Here is a 17,066-nt window from a genome sequence, read left to right as displayed (position 1 = left end):
CTCCCCCTCTACTCAGCACTGGTGAGGCCACACCTGAAGTGCTGTGTCCCGCTCTGGGCTCCCCAGTACAAGAGAAGCATGGAGCTACTGGAGCAAGTCCAGCAAAGGGCCACAAAGGTGATGAAGGGACTGCAGCTTCTCTCACATGAGGAGAGGCTGACAGCTGGGATGGTTCAGCCTGGAGGAGAGAAGGCTCAGGGGGAATCTTATCAATGTGTATAAATATCTGAGGGGAAGGTGGAAAGCGGACCGAGCCAGATTCTTCTCAGTGGTGTCCAGTGACAGGACAAGAGGCAATGGGCACAAACTGGAACACAGGAAATTCCACTTGAGCATGAGAGAGCATTTCTTAGCACTGTGAGAGTGGTTGAACATTGCAACAGGTTGCCCAGAGAGCCTGTGGAGTCTCCATCCTTGGAGATATTGGAAACCTGACACGACATGGTCCTGCGCAACCAGCTGTAGATGACCTTGTTTGAGCAGGGAGGCTGGACCAGGTGATCTCCAGAGGTCCCTTCCATCCCCAACTATTCAGTCATTCTGTAATAGTACTGTTAAGATGAATTTTGTCTTTCATGTATATCTCTAATTTTGATTGCCAGCATGGATTTTTGTTCTGATAGTTTCATCTTGCAACATAAATCATTATACAGAGGAGCTCTGTCTTATCCCTTTCATGTCTTTGTGCTGTATCTTAAGAAAACTGGCTTCCATACCTTCTTATTCTCTATTTATGATAGGGTTTTAGTGTTGGATTTTATTCATGGTGAGGTTGAATTAATTCTAATTCTCCAGGAACAAAAAAACCCCACATCACTACCCTGCTTACCAATATGCTCTACTCACAGGACCACAGCCATTTTATGTAGGCAGGCCTCGATGCTGTGCTAACAGTTTGGTATAACATGTCATTTGTTCTTGCATGGTTTCAGGTCTGTATTTTGAGTTAGTTTAAAGCTACACTGAATGGTTTAGGAATTAGATGAGTTAACTGAGCTCAATAAAAGGCTCAGGGTGGTTCATTATGTAGAAAAATGCCTCTTAGAAAAGAGTTGGCAGGAACTGAAACAAAGATTTTCTGAAAAGCAATGCAATCTATAACTGTCTTCATTTTACAAAACTCAGCTTTCCATCAGGAGATCATCTACCTGGTAGAAATAAAGCCTACATGGAAAAAGGGTTTCTTGCATTCTTTTTCTTTCTCTTTGCATTACATTTGGATATTTGCAGTTGGTCCATTTTGATAATTTTAAATAAAGTGTATCATACCTCATGTATAAAAATCGAAGGACAGGTTTATTTCCCACAAGCTTCACCAATACTTGTTTTAAGTATTTTTCAGTGTGGCCATAGATATTGAGAGGTTTATGTCTGCAATAGCACAGAGTGAAATGGAAGGTACCAATCTGACAGGGCACTAAGGAGTATACAGTCCCCTCACAGATTAGTATCACCCTATATGCATACGGCTCTTGTGGGAGTGGTGTAAAAATACATATTCCTTGTGTTTCGAAGAGTACTAATCAGAAACTAGCACAGGCAGAAATCAATTTCAAGCTGTTAATGTTGATTCCTGGACAAACTAGGCTTCTTCCTCAGAATAGCTCAGCATTGCAGCAAAGAAATTCATAATTAGAGAAAATGGGAGGGAAGAAGGGAAGAAGGGAAGAAGGAGGGAGGGAGGGAGGGAGGGAGGGAATTTTCTCCAGAAACACAGCCAAAATAAAAGTTCAGACATCACAAAATGTTGATGTGTATTCACATTGTCTTTTCTCTGCTCACCATTTGCAAGAGAGAATCAATCTTACTTCCCTCTTTCTGTAAGGAAAAATTGTGTATAACCTCTTTATTCTACAAAAAGAAAAAAACAGAAATACGTGATGGCATTTCCTAGATGGCTGTCTAAAAACAAATGACTGAGGCACAGCTTATTTGTATTCCTTTCCAGCTTAGAGGCAGTATCCTGTATGGATGTCTTCCCTGCACAAATGGGCATTCTCCCCCTGAAACAGAGTCTGAAAGAAGGCTTCATGGCCATGAAGGCATCTGGTGAGTGGCGCAGCTTCTCCCTCATCATATGACATGGATTCATACCACTGAGGAGAGTGGTGAGGAAGGGGTGCTACACCCTATTTCGATCAGTGTTCTGCATTCGCTCTTGACTGCAGGGGACTCTGGAGATCAGTGCCTGAGGGGAAGTGGGCTGTGAGATAGCTGGGAAAGGACTAGAGGAAGACATACAATATCCTTACTTTTTCTGTACATCTGTGGAAGCAGCAAAAAATATAAAAGTCCTTTCATCCTATCTTTCCTTCCTACAAAGTTCCTGGAAAGCACAGGGTGGTAGGGGAAGGAAAACCTTTGCTCGCAAGAAAGAACATCAAGGTCTGTTGAAAAAAAGTAAAATGAAAACCAAGGGCTCAATGGTTTGGCATAATACACATATTTTTAGTAGCTGCTGCAACAACTGCAAAAGGAAGTGGTGGGTTTGCCATCTCTTGCTATAGTCAGATGGAGACTACATCCTCTCTAGAAGATAGGCCTTTGTCAGACTAATCACTGGGGAAATGGAAGTAGGCAAGATCCTATGATTTATGCAGTCAGGTGAGAGGTACTAATGTGCCATTTTCAACGTAAATTGTATGAAGTTGAAAGAAATGGCAAGAAAATCCAGACCCAGTCTGACTACAGACAGGATAGACGGCATTCACCCATGAGTTTGGACAGTGAAACTGATCTTCTCTTTGGCGTTTTCCTACTCCACACTAATTCTAATGGGAGAGAAAATGATTCCCGAGGTAAACAAAAATACTCAGAAGTTTCTTCAGCCAGCACAAGTAGAATGTAAAAACTGCAAGAAGAAATATTGTGAAGTGTCAGAGTAGACAGTGAAAGGAAAGTATTAAGCTTAGAAACCATTAAGAGTAACACAAAAGGCATAGGTAGTAGGGTAGAGGAACTTTTCATTCCTGGTTCATTTGTGACAACAAATCATTTCCATCTTAACTCCCTCATGGCTTATTTGAAGCTGGCAGACTTATTCCTCTTCTCTCCAAAGCCACTATTACAATTAAAGCTCATTTACATTTCTAGTAATGAGAGTTTGGATAAAACTGCACCCTCCTCCCTGGAGGTGGATTTTCAATGCTTGATGAACATTAGCAGCTGTTCTGAGAATCCTATATTGTAATAATTGTGATTCATTAGATAAAGAAAAGGCTCAGGTATCAAAACAGTACTATACACACAACAAAAAAAACCCCTTAGCTTTTAAATTTTCCCAATTCCCCCAGTCTCCTGTTTATAAAGTTACTTCATACAGGGACAGAACCCCTTGGGAAATAAAACTAGTTATCTCACTACGGATTAAGATCTGGAATGTGGAAACAAATGAATTTTTTATATTTTGACCACCTGAAAAGCTAACTCTTCCCAAATGCCAACCTCTGGACAGCTGAACACTGTTCTGACTTACCTGTGTAACACATTTCAAAAGTGTTCTTTCATAAGTGCCAACTAGGGAAGTTACATTTTTGTACATATGCATTATTTTTTAAAATATTTTTTTAAAAAATAGATAAAATATAATATTTTATTATATTATTGTATATTATTGTATAATATGTAAGATATAATTAAAAAGGTGTAACTGTGTGAAATTAGAGAATAATTTAGAGAATTATTTTCTTATGCAAGTGATGGGGAAAACAGAAAATTTTCATTATTTATGTCAATTTTTAAATAAAGCACTTTGGATTCTGCAACACTAGGAGACTTTTTTAGAGTAATTCTTCTCCCACCTCAAAATAAAATGAAAGTTTTTCTCATGCCTCTACTGCTCTTCCCAAACATGTGGATCAGATAAAAAGGAAGAATGAAAACTACAGTGGTTCAGACTGGCAATTCAGTGCATTGTATTAAAACAGGCCATTGTACAGTGGGATTTAGCCTGTTCTGGTGATATATGCATATTGTATCTACCTCTAGCCCCAGCGTTTTAAAGTACTGATTTTGAAAATGTTTTGCTTTGATTAGGAAAAGGCTCTTCAAAATTATTTCAGAGTTTTTTAATATCCTCTTTCTCATGTTTTTCTCTCACCTGAGTGATGGGGTAATGAAATTCAGTATCCATCAGTATTTTAAAATTCTAAAATAATTCCTCTTGAATAAGTGCACAAACAAAGCAAGTTGTGGTATGCTGTGGCGTGAGACTGTTACCAGCATGTGTTCAGGCAGAACAACATTACATCAAGCAGTGAGGTCTGGCTTGTGTGAGTTATATGGTTTAGTCCAACTGAGCAAAAAACATAGCTCTTTTTACCTTAGGTTTTATAAAATAACAAAATATAAGCATCAGATTGTTTAGAACTAGCCCATTACAAAGATTACATTCTACTCCCCTATTTCGCTTGAATTCTTCCAGACTTACTTCATGAAATAGAAACCAAATGACTGTTTGGGCAAATTACTTAAAACTCCAGTTAAATTACACATGCTGGTTGCACCATTTTCCTCGTACAGCCTTAAGGTGTCCTCTTGAAAGGTATTTTTCATCATAGGAAATTCAGTCTCCTCAGAAAAATGCCTTCACATTAAGTGTGATATAAATAATGAACCACTAGACATACAAGATCACTCTAGGTACAAATGAAATTTTTGCCATTAAGTTTAAAAAGCTCATACAAGTACATCACAGCTCTAGTATGGTTTGATTGGACCACGATTCTCTACGCAAGTACTCGTGCAGCTCCACATACCTGGCATATCAACTACTTGGTGCTGCTGATAGGCACTCTAACCAAGTGACGCTCTTTGACCCTAAGGAGCTCTGTTATCACATCCCTTCCTTCCACTGCACAGCAAGACAGAGGGAAGCTGGATCTCACACCTCACTCAGGCTTTTGGCCACTCACCTCTCAGAGAGCAGGAACACGACCTTCTCCTCCATTCACAGCGAGACCCTTTCGTGCTACTGCGTTTAGGAGGTGCTGCAGCCTGGCAGTCTCACTGCTTCTAACCTGCAAGGCAGAAATAGATCTTGGAAATGTGCAGTGTAACTGAACTTAAATTGCATACCCACAATGTCTCAATAAAACAATTTGCATTAATGCCAATGACTTAGACTGTCATTATTAAATCTGAGGGTATGAGTCAGTCATTTTTGTTCAAACCTATCCTTTCAAAAAGCCATGTTTTTATACAAGTTCAAAACTCTTTGTATATATCTGAAGTACACTCCACTGCTTTTTCTAAGACCATTCTTAAAGACCAGCACCAGCACTGTTAAGTAACATATAGCAATTGCCCCCAAAGCAAGAGGTCAAGCCTTTTCTAGCTAGCTTAAAAAACAAGGCACTGAGGGAGAAAGAATTTCATACACTTTAACTAAAGGTAATCAAATTACATGCTTAAATTAGGAAGGAACCTGGGCTCCTACTATGCAGTGACTCATGAAAAGTAGCTGGGTCTGAAGGTCAAATCAGGGGACTTCAGTCTCTCCACTAATGATCTTAGCTCCTATCTAAATTATATGCCTAAAATTAGGAGGTATGCATACTCCCCTTAGTTTTAAAAATGAAAATACTGCTCAGTGTCACTTTACTAGAAACTGGCAAACCACACTGTAAATTTAAAATTTGCTCTTTAAGGGTATAACTTTTTCATAGAGGCATAAAATTTCAGTGACAAGAATTTTTATTTTTTAATTCTAACTGACTTGAGTGGGAAATACATGGTTTTAAGCACACAGAGCTTCAGAAACATTCTGTAATCACAGTTCTTGTTATTGTTTCACCACTTTCGTCATGCATATGTACAAGTTTATATTCCAAGAATCTACTGTGTCTGACGACTTTCAGCAGCCATAGTTTTAGGACATGCTACTATTGAAGAAGTCAGCTGCCAGTATCTTCCATATCTGAAAACTTTTTTGCCTTTTCTTCCTTTCTTGGATTAAAACTGATAATAATAAACATTCAAATGAGCATTTATTCTGACAGCAGGATTTACTACAGTGGCGGAATGACTGCTCCAGGCAAAGTGTAAACACCAACACATGTAAACAATCACTGCTGTGTTTAATTGATGTGTAGTCTTGAATTATAATAATTTATTCTGAGACAGAATATGCTTTTACCCTGCGGTCCACTGTAAGTGGTAACGTAGAACAGAGATAGAGAGACTAGAACTGGAAGGAACTGCATCTCAGAGACACAAGACAGTGATACATTGAGGACACGATTTGGAAATAATTTACTTGGTCCCTTACTGGGATGCAGATCACTCCCTTTCTCTTTTCCTGTGGGTCCAGCTAAGAAAATTGGAAAGAAAACTATGATTATACATTTTCCCAGGCACCCCTTGTTATCAGCAGATCAAGGCTAATATATGTATCTAATGAGGTAGATGAGGGAAGAGGGCTTATCTGCTGTAGCTCAATACTGATGAATATGTACCGTGACTCATGTGTACATCCTGATCCACTCTACAAAGAGGGCAACCCAGGCTTTCACCTCTGAGTCTTTCATAAGGTATATGAAGTGAGATTGCCTGAAGGATCTCACTGCCGACCCTGTAGGGGTTGTTGCAATCTAAGACAGTGAAGATCTTTAATTCAAACCTATTGTCTATAGATAAAATCTGAAACTTTGCCTGGATAGATTTCCCCTTTGGAGGAGACTGTTTTCCACATGGAAAACACTAGCCTACATGGCGAATTGAAAAGAGTCTGTTAATGAAGCTGTCAAAGTCTTTCCAGTTCATGCTTGTAGAACCAGCGACACAAGATCATAAGGAAAAACAAAAACAAACTAGAAAGCCAGTTATTACCTCTCATCTGTATTTTATCTGTGTACCCACAGTGCAAGGAACGTTACTTGCACCATACACCCAATCTGTAGAGGTGGTGTATACAGTTTGTCAGGAAATTGCTCTCCAGAGTCAGGGACACATTCCTAACAGGGGAGGGACTGACTTCAAGTGATGGACTATCAGGGCAAGATGAGTGATGAAGTGCGGCCTTCTTAAAGATGCTTGATTGTTCAAATCTTCAAGAAATAAAGGCTAAGAAGGTAGATGTGCTTTCTCTTGGGAACCAAACAGACTTGTTTCTGCTGTATTAAAAGAACTTTTTTCACAGCAGTGAAAGTTTTCATGCTGGATCATTACTCCTAACATAAACTAGAAGAGCAGAAAGAGATAAAATCTGAATGTGTTAAACTCTCAGGATGAATCCTATCCCATTGAAGTCAAAAGGAATTCTGACAGTAAATTTTTATGCAAGTCAGTATTTCATTATTACATTTTCCAGTCAAGATAGATTTTGGCTTATCAGCACACAGTTAAACTGAAGAGGTGAAGGTGCAAGGAGACATCTCCAATTTCTGGGATGGTTACTTAATAAGAAAGAACACAGAGACACTGTAATTCTAGGTATCCTAGTAAATCCCACTCTCCCTAAGGGCTGGTACTGATCTGATAGCAGTAGATTTCACTAGCTGCGGTCACTATATTTCTGTTGAATCTGTCTCTGGATATAGCATGAAGAAAACACTTCTACATTTTTTTCTTAATCTGACACAGACTTTCTAGGCCTAAGAAGTAGTATGTCCCCTTACCTACGTTCAAACTGCATCCTATGTACTTTAGTTGGAGCGAGAAGCCTGAAAATGCTACCCAGGATGATCAGCTGTGAGACAGGAAAAGTTTTATTTCTTTCATTCCTGTGCTTAAGGCAATAATGAGAAGAAATATGAAGTGCCTTGCACATCTGCTATGCTGGTCATTGCTGGAAAGTTGCCAACCTCAGGTCTGCGGGAATGGATGAGGCTTAGCTCCTACTGCCTAGGCATGTAGCTGAAAATATCTATGCTTTACTGTGTGTGACTGTGCTTGACTCCTATGCCTCCCGCCCCATGCGTGTTCCCTGTTTTACCACTGCTGCACCATTACAGTTATGTTGTCCTGACCCTTACTTTCACAGCTTACTCCTCTGCTGGATTTGGCAATCATCGGAAATCAAGTCAGTTTCACTTCTCCCCTGGACACATTATTTGGGTATAAAAATAGTATTTAGCAATAAATATGTACACTGTGTTTATTCATTAAAAAAATCAGAAAATTATGTAAAGGAGTTCATTCAAGCAGGCCTCTTGTTATACTGAGCCACAGAAAAATATCTTTCTCTCTCTTCTTAAAAGCAAAAAAAGAGAGAGAGGGGAGAATTGAAAGCCCATTCGGTCCATGACAATATCTCCATAGGGCTAAGTATCAAAAGATACTCTTATTAACAAAATACTGCCATTGCTTTTACTTGTTTTTACTTTCTCCCTGAAGATCTGAACAGACTTCACAGCCACGACAATATCAAAAAACCGTCATTGAAAATGAGTCAAATGATCAGTGTTACACAGTCAGCTCAAGAAACAACGAGCACTCTCCATCTCTTATTCTAACCACAAGATGTAGCTACTTCTTCTAGTATTGATCCTTTTACGATACATTACCAGCCTTCATTGGTTACTAAATAAAATGGGCAAAGCATACAGAATCAGAATGCCTTGGTGGAGGTGGGGCTGAAAAAATAAACGGTATGCGTGTGGCAGAGCCCTAGGGTTAGCCACAGCGCAGCAGCAACAGGGTTTTCCCCACACGAGGATGTCCCCAGCCCATGGGGCCTGCCCTGCGCCCTGCAAGCCACCCTGCAGCCCTCCCTGTGCCCAGGTGAGCTACATGCAGACTGAAGAGCACAGCCAGTTTCCAAACTGGCCTGACAGCATTGCTCTTGCTCCTCTTGCACAACAGCGGCTATGACTTCCCTAAGACACCCAGCCAAAGCAAACGGGCATATGGAGCTGTCGCAGCTCCCAGAGCCCTGGAAAGGAGGTGGCCTGGCCACATTCAGGTTTGACGCCAAGCTGCCAGCTCTCATGCAGTCCTTCCTGGGGAGCAAGTCACCAGGCTGAATTTAGTATCTGCGTCCCCTGTAATGAATGGGCAAAACACAGCACTGAGAACGGGGATTCACTGCGGGTAAAGAGAAGTCACAGAAAAAGGACTGAACTTAAAATCCCCCTTTTCTTCCTACACAGGCTGCTCCGTATCACTCTCCTGGTCTGCCAGGTGCTGCTGCCTTCCGAAGTCAGTGGTGGGAGTCAGAAGACCTGTTCCCGGTGAAGTGCCCTGTTGTGGTAACTACAAATGGCTATGAATCAGCCGGTGAAAAGCTTCGGCCGGGAGAGAGCAGCCTTTGCGACCTCTAATGCTCCTGTTTTGGGCATGGTTTCTAACCTCTACTGTGGCTCCTGAGCAGCAGGAACCTCCGGTAGCAGCAGTCCCCATGCTATATTGGGCAAGGTGGAACACTGAAACCCTCGCTGCCCGTGTATTTTTACCTCATCCCTCTAGAAGCCAGCAGTTCAGGCATCTCTGAACCCAGAATTCAGACACTTCTGGGTAAACCGACGAACCTGTGGGCAGGCCTAGGCCTTCTGGTCCTCTTTCGTTCGCGGCTTCGCCCCATGCTGCAGGCCGCGTGCACGGTGCATGCAGATCCCGTGGGAGCCGCGCAGCTCCCTTTTCCCTCCTCAGGCCCGTGGGGTGTCGGGAGGAGCCCTGAACCCTCCCAGGCCCCAGGCTGAACTTAAATGAAATACTGAGAGAAAACAGCCACAGCGCCGCTGACAGCGGGGCTGCGCGCCCTCCTCCGCGCCCTGCAGGGAAAGCCCCTCCGCGGCGCCGCCGCCCCGTCGCGCACCTCCGCGCCGCGCCCGCCAGGTGGCGCCCGCGCCGCGCCCGGAGGGCCGCCGCGCCGCGCCCGGCCGCCGGGGTGGGGGCGGCGGGGCGGGGCTGCCCTCGGCGGCCATTACACGCACTACCCTCCCCACAAGCCGAGGAAATCCCTGCGGGGAGCTGCTCGGTTAGCTGTGCCGTGTCAGGTGGGGGCCCTCGCCTGGCTCATGGAGGAGCGCGGAGGGCCGCGGGGAGCCGTTCCTGTCGGGGCCGGGGCCGCCGCGGCCGTTGGAGGGAGCGGCCGTTGGAGGGAGTCGCCGTGAGGGCCGGCGGCGTGGCGGCAGCGGGGGAGCCGCGTGGAAACTCGCTGCTCGAGAACGGGGAGGTTTGGGGAAACACCCTCAGAAACACCTTCAAATACGTCCTGCTGCTCCAAAATAGTTGGAGAAGAGACCGTCCTTCCCCTCCCCGCCTGAGAAGATTCATTGCATTTTATCCTGACACTTCGTTATTAAATAAAACAATACTTACAAATGAGTGCATAAACAGGAGTAATTAGATAATCTCGTGTTATTACTTTCTGCAGGAGTATTTCAGTTTTACCTGAAGATGTGAGTCCAGTCTTCCCACCCCAAGTTCCTTCCAGATCTTGCCTCTTCTTTTCCCTGCCATTGTAAGATGCCAGACCCATCCTAATCATTTTGAAAGCATCTGCAGCATCTTTATGAAGCCCTTTTTCTACCACATGAGTTGCTCCCTGTTGCACATTTCTTCCCACCCAGCTGCCAGTTCTTCCCCCAAAAGTCAGCTTGGGAGAAGAGGCATGAAAATGGAACAGGTAGGAATACAGCCGTTTTCTCAGTGGGGGAGAGGTAATATTTGCAGGGAGATGTTCCAGATCAGAGCTGCTAGAGACCATTTGAGGCGTTTATCCAGTTCCCCAAACCCATACGATACGTCAGAGTCAAAGGTGCACAGGGCAATGTTTCGTGGGATTGCAAAAGGTTAGGCACTTTCTAGGTCTGTGGGTGCCTGAATGGGTTGCTTTCAGGCAACCTGTGTAACTCTTAATTTGTTCTTTCTTTCTAAAACATTGAAAAACAACAAGAATAAACCAAACCTGTTTTGGCTTTGCTGCAAAGAAAGTGTAAAGACATACCTGAGGAATGAATTACTGTTTTATCTCTTGAGCTCTTGAAAATCTGAAACTGGAAATTGGTGGTGTTAAGTTGCTCTGATGCCTAATGTACAGTAACAGTGTTAGGCTGTGCACAGAAACGTTGATCTGCCTTCTTCCTATCCGCTGCTAGACTTTTACGTTGCCACTGCATCTTGCACTTACAAGGGTGGATGCAATACCTGAAATCACTTGCTTACCTATCTTGCTTCCCCAATAGGATCTTCAGATTCATGTGAGGATTTTCTCTCATTTTGCTTTTGATGTTAGTTAACATCCCAATCAAGTGTAAAGCTTCTTTGTGTTAGATATATGCAAATGCGGGGAAACACAGTCTCTGCCTAGAAAAGCTTACATGCTAATTAAAAACAAATACAAAACCATAGGAGGTTCTGTCTGTGAACTAGAAACGTCAGTTAATACTAAATCTAAACTACTCCCGTGGTACTGAGACTGGTCTCTAACTTTGAGGCCAACTGACCTGGAGCAGCATGTCCATACTACTAATGCCCATGCACTCTCAGCCTCCAGAATAACATAGCTTTATGCAAACTGCTTGTTGTGATTGATCCATACTCATTGTTTGGAAGAATGGTAGCTGGCCTATACCAAGCCCATAAACAATGGTTAAGAACCATTGCAATAATTTAACAGTATAGACACTCGCGTTCCAGTGTCCAGGAATGCTTCCTGGCAGCATTTAGTGTACTAGCGCAGTCATCGCCACAGGGCAGGTTTCATATAAACAAGGGTACAAACATAAACTGATATGTCAATATTGTGTTTCAACTCAGAATAAGTCTAGTTGCAGTCCCTTTGCACAGAGGTAAGTGTCAGTATAATGTAGGAATTGAGTCTCTTAAGTGTCAGTCAAGTCTTTGGCATCTGTTCCAAAACTGGTCATCAAAGTGATGATAATTTTGGCAATACCAATGATGGCAATTTAGGATAATTGCTGCTCTCTTACAAATTCAGGATATCCCCAGCTGATAACTGGCTATATGCATATACAATTTACAGAGGAAAAAGGTATGGCAAAGAGTGAGTGGTTTTAGCTGAACAGCTGTTCCAGGCACATTGGAACTATGTCTAATGTAGAAAGAGGAACATTTTTATCTTATTTATAAGACCCGATTATCAAAAGTATTTATGACATAATTTGCATCACAGATTCAGGGAACTACACTGATACAGAATGGTAAAGAAAATCTGAAATTGTAGTTACCTGAGATAAAAGAACTGTTCTGGGCTGTATTGTAGGGTGATCAAACACCGGAACTTCAAACCAGGTTACTATGAGAAATACATTGGTAGCAGATCTTGTGGTTACAGGTGTTATTTATGACTAATAGCTTGAGAAGTAATCTTCAGAACATACATATGACACACAGTCATGCCTTAGCCTATAACACGCCTCAGGCCGTCCTTTTATATTTAGTTCTTATGTGAGCTTCATGTTTCCTTTTAACACTGTTAATGCTTCATGAATCATCACTGCCATGCCTTTTAACTAACAGATTTATTATCGCCTGAATACAGAGATTGAAATGGCTAAATTGTATATGTATATCTCCATGCATCAGTTGACTTTATTATTTTTGATTCTGAGGCCAATTTGCTCTTGAGGGCTTACTACCTATTAGGGTCTCCCTGTGCACTTTGGGCTGTTACCTTCTCTCTGTGGTTACTCCTATGCACAGAACTTCGGCAATATGGCACCTTAACTTTAGTCCCGTAGCTCTTCAGAAGATTGCTCAAGTTTCTCTTTGTACTTTCTTCCTGTTTTTCCCATGTCAAAATATCATCTACGCAGTCCTCGTCCAAACATTGCGTATTTTGTTCTGTTCCCTATGAAACACTTCAAGGCTTGAGCACAACCCAAATGAAAGCCTGAGAAGACAATGGGAACATATGACATAAGTTACCTTCCTGGTCTGTATCCCTAATCGTCCATGCGGCATTGACGTTTGTGCATTTCGAGGTTTTCTTTTCACTGAGCAAAGAGGATGCAAGGCATTCTCTGCCACCTGGAGTGGGGACCCCTGACTGCTGTCTGGAGCATATGACTTCAGTACCGTACATGTATTCAGTGTCTCCCAGAAAAGGATGCAGACAGGTCCAGACCATATGCCTGTCAGAGTATCACTGCTATATTCAGCATGCAAAAATATTTGACATCAGCCATCTTTCCAAGATCCCTTCCCTTTCAGATAGTGGGAAATAGTTCATGTATACATGTTTATTCTGAGGGTGAGGGGAGAAGCCTTTGCAGGAGAAAAGAGTGACATTATCTTCACTTTGTTTTTCCCCACAAAGACCTACAGACTATATGTCTTCCGATAGTTCATCTGCTTTCTCGAGGACTCCCAGAACAACGACCTACCCCACTGCTCTTTCAGCCTTCTTCATAGGGTAAGAGGAACTTCCCTGAGGAAATGAATCACAGGACAGTTGGGATCTTTCACCTCTGTGTTGCGAAAGTCATCTTACTCACTTTAGTCCTCTGTTCCTCTAAGAACATGCCTTCTTGATAATGCTAAGGACATGAAGCACTTTGAACTTCCTACTGCTTATATGCATGGAATCTATTAGTTCTCTGTGCTCTTAAAAACTGTATTTTCTGTAATCATATATGTGCATATTTACATCTTGTCTTCCCTTCATGCAGAAAGGTGCACTAAGTAAACCCTGAATTTTGCTGTTTACTGACTGGGATTTATAGTGTTAATGACATTGCTGCTGGCATCATAGCATCTTGGATTTCTGCATTCAAATTCAAATTAAAAAGTGATCCATATGTTTTCAGGGTTATTGCTCATTTATCTTATTTCTATTGTTCCTGTGAAGATAGCTCTAAGCTAAAGCTGCTGATGTCCATCCCCTTCGTACATGCTGTGCTCACTACACTGGCCTTTGTAAACTCTTGCAAAGTGATGCAATCCTTTGCTATTCTTGCAGCTTTTTGTCCGAAATGCTGAGCAATCCATTTGCTTGGGTTTGGTTTGCGTGTGTGTGTGTGTATATCCCGACTTGCAGCTCTGCCTGCTTTTTTGTCTTAGAGCACTTTTCTTGTAACATTTTGAATTCTTTTTAACACTGGAAAACTGCCCACCTTCCACCAGCATGAGCAGACTGGGTGATTTCCTTTGCCTCCTAAATTCTAATCACCTCACCAACGTTAATTATAGTTTTTCTAACAGTGTTACCACATGTTTCTTGTCACAGACCCCATCAGAAGGCCAGCATGCCAACACTGCAGGAGTGATTCTTCTGCCCCGGATCAGCCATAAGCTTTTCCCAGTTTTGCCTGCCTTGTTGGATAGATCCTATGTGAAGCTTCTTAGCTGTATTAACTTTTCTAGGAAATTGTAACTCCAGCAGGATTTTCATGTGCTTAATTCCAAATAAGGTATTTCTTTATTTAATTTCTACTAATTTGCATTTACGAATGATTCAGAGCCAAAGAAGATGACTGAGAGCCGTTTCTTCTCAGTACCTGGATCGTAACCAGCCTGCACTGTGGGAACACAAGTCTCTGCATAACGTTAACAACTGACTCCAATGCACTCCTGTCAGAGCATATTAAAAATGCAGCTTTCTACAATGAGCACGTGATTAAATGGGTACATTTTTCAAAAAAACTTGAGTCACTTATGACCATACACACATTGTCAAATTACTGGTATGTAAGTACCTACACTCAGATGCTTAAATACCTGTATAAACTTTAGGAAAGAAGATCTTTTTGCATTATGGGACTTACTCTCCTAAATACTTCAGATACATAAAAATGGGGTGCAGATTCCTAAATAACAGTCCTTCTGAAATGCTTATTTTCTGTCCTCATTTGCTAAGAATACAATATCTGTGCAGTTTACACTGTGTGCCACTAAAATACCAAGTGATTCTTTCCTGGACGGGCAAAGGAAAATCAGGTGAATGTGGTTTGGAAGGCAGCGTTGCATCCATCTTGTGGGCACTGAAGGGAGTATCTGTGTACAAATCTCTCAGCTGGACTGGAGTGTGGTAAACACTGCCTAATGATGGAGCCTGATTCTTATATGTAATTACATTATCCTTGGGGAGAATCTGTATCACCATGTCAAATACAAATTTACTATTATTTAAAATTAAGTACTTGTGGAGCAAGTAGGGTCCTTCCACCCAGAGTGGAAGTAAGAGAACAGATAGCTTTCCGTATTATTTCATTTAAATAAGTATCAAGCTTTAAGCTTGTTTGAGTGGATAGCTCTAAATCTCAGTTCTTCCTCCTTTTTATCTCACTTGACTCATGCAAAGTTTGGTCATTTTAGCCTGGATTTTTCCCATGTCAATTAAGTATTTAACTGAAACATCAGATATTTTAACTAAATTAAGCAAATTGTCACCTTAGGGTCCTTCTACAGTTAATGAAGAGAGTCTGAAGAACTTTTAGATGGTTATTCAGATCTTAAATCAATTTCTTCCACTCCCTTTTTCACCTGAGAGACTCCTACGGCAACTGTACTTCTAACATGGGCAGCTTTACTTTAACTGAGAAAATATAATTTTTATTCAGAATCTACAGTGTATCTGAGAGTTTTTTAAATAGTCTATGATGTATGATGTTACTAAATGGGAAGGGTATGGCTTAGGTATTTCTTAAGTGCAAACTATGTTTCTTTTGCTCAGATCAAAATTAACATTTACAGTATCAGAGAGATATTTTCCTTGTGCAGGCAAACATATGTATTGGAAAGGAATGGTTTCATGTTGGAGACATGAGGTCTCAGGCCAGTGACCTGCTCTGTCAGAGTCCCTCATAAAATGGAGACAAAACAAAGTTCCACACAACATGTATATGTCTAAAGTCATAAAAAATATTTTTGGGAGACACATATTCCTCCTTATACATGGACTATCTGCCAGAAGAGTCAGTGCAGGTATTCTGACTTTAAGATTTCACATTAAGCAGGTCTCAGCTGAATATGGATTTCAGATGATTTGGCATTTTATTTTTGAAACAGTTTTAGCAAGATTTGTACACCTTTATGGAATCAAGATGGGTTCCCCTTTTACCTTGTGCCAAGGAACAAAGATATCATTAATGTAACAAAACAATCACTGAGCATGTAGTTGTTAAGTGTAATAAAAATGTATGTATTTCTTACCTCCCATGTTTGTGGACTGTAAGAATATAGGTAGTTTTTCATTTTAAGTCTTCCCTTCTCCCAGCTTTATAGCTCCGGTCAAATGGAACACTCAGACTTTCCAAATGAAACAAAATTCACTGTATCAGATTGGCAAAAACTTAATAAAAAAAGGTCCAAAACACACTATCTTCTTGTGGAATCTATTAGTGCTTTAAAATAGGGGTTTTTTAGAATGTTTTGGTGACCTCATTCATATTAAGCCCAAATCTGAATTTCATTTGTGCACAAGTTAAAAAAATGGATTCAGAATTGCGTGCATGTATTTGTGTGTATTTGTCTTTATAGGTGAGGAACGCCAGAATACACAGCCTGCTTGGCATTTCCCTGAACAAGACAGCAAATTTCATTTAAAGACAAACCCACAGGGAGCCTCTGCACTCCTCTTAACTTTTTCCTGATCACATAATGCCTCTTACTGAGGGACAAAAAGAAAGATTATTTTACTTTTTTACAATAGAGTATTTATGAATAGAAGGATTAAAATTAAATTATTTTAAATGTCAAAATCCATCCTTGTTAGAAAAATCCAAACATGTTTAATTGCCATATTGAGATAATTATATACTAATACATGTATCTGTATATAGATATGTTTAAAGTAAATAATCAAATCTTACACAGCATCTGCTATCTAAAAGCTGCAGTTTTCTCTGCAGATTTTGCCCTGAAATCTCAGCTGTGAGCATTATGCACTTCTGTTTCAAAACTACTGGTTGTCACATATGGATGTGGCTGTTATAGGACCGAACACAATAAGTGCATTCATTATTTTATGAATAAAGTATTTTTTATATATTTCATGGCCAGGAGAAAAAAAAATGTATTTGAGAGCATGTAGTATGGTGTATGGATGGCAGCAATAATGCATTTTTCTTCATGCCACACTCCTCACCCCCAATTTTGACCTACTGTATTTACTTAATGTAACTACTTTGTATTTGGGAATTTACCCTGAACTTTTTTTCCAT

The sequence above is a fragment of the Dromaius novaehollandiae genome, chromosome 2 (genome assembly GCF_036370855.1).
Source record: "Dromaius novaehollandiae isolate bDroNov1 chromosome 2, bDroNov1.hap1, whole genome shotgun sequence".
Taxonomy (NCBI): Eukaryota; Metazoa; Chordata; class Aves; order Casuariiformes; family Dromaiidae; genus Dromaius; species Dromaius novaehollandiae.
Note: the sequence above shows the minus strand (reverse complement) of the source record.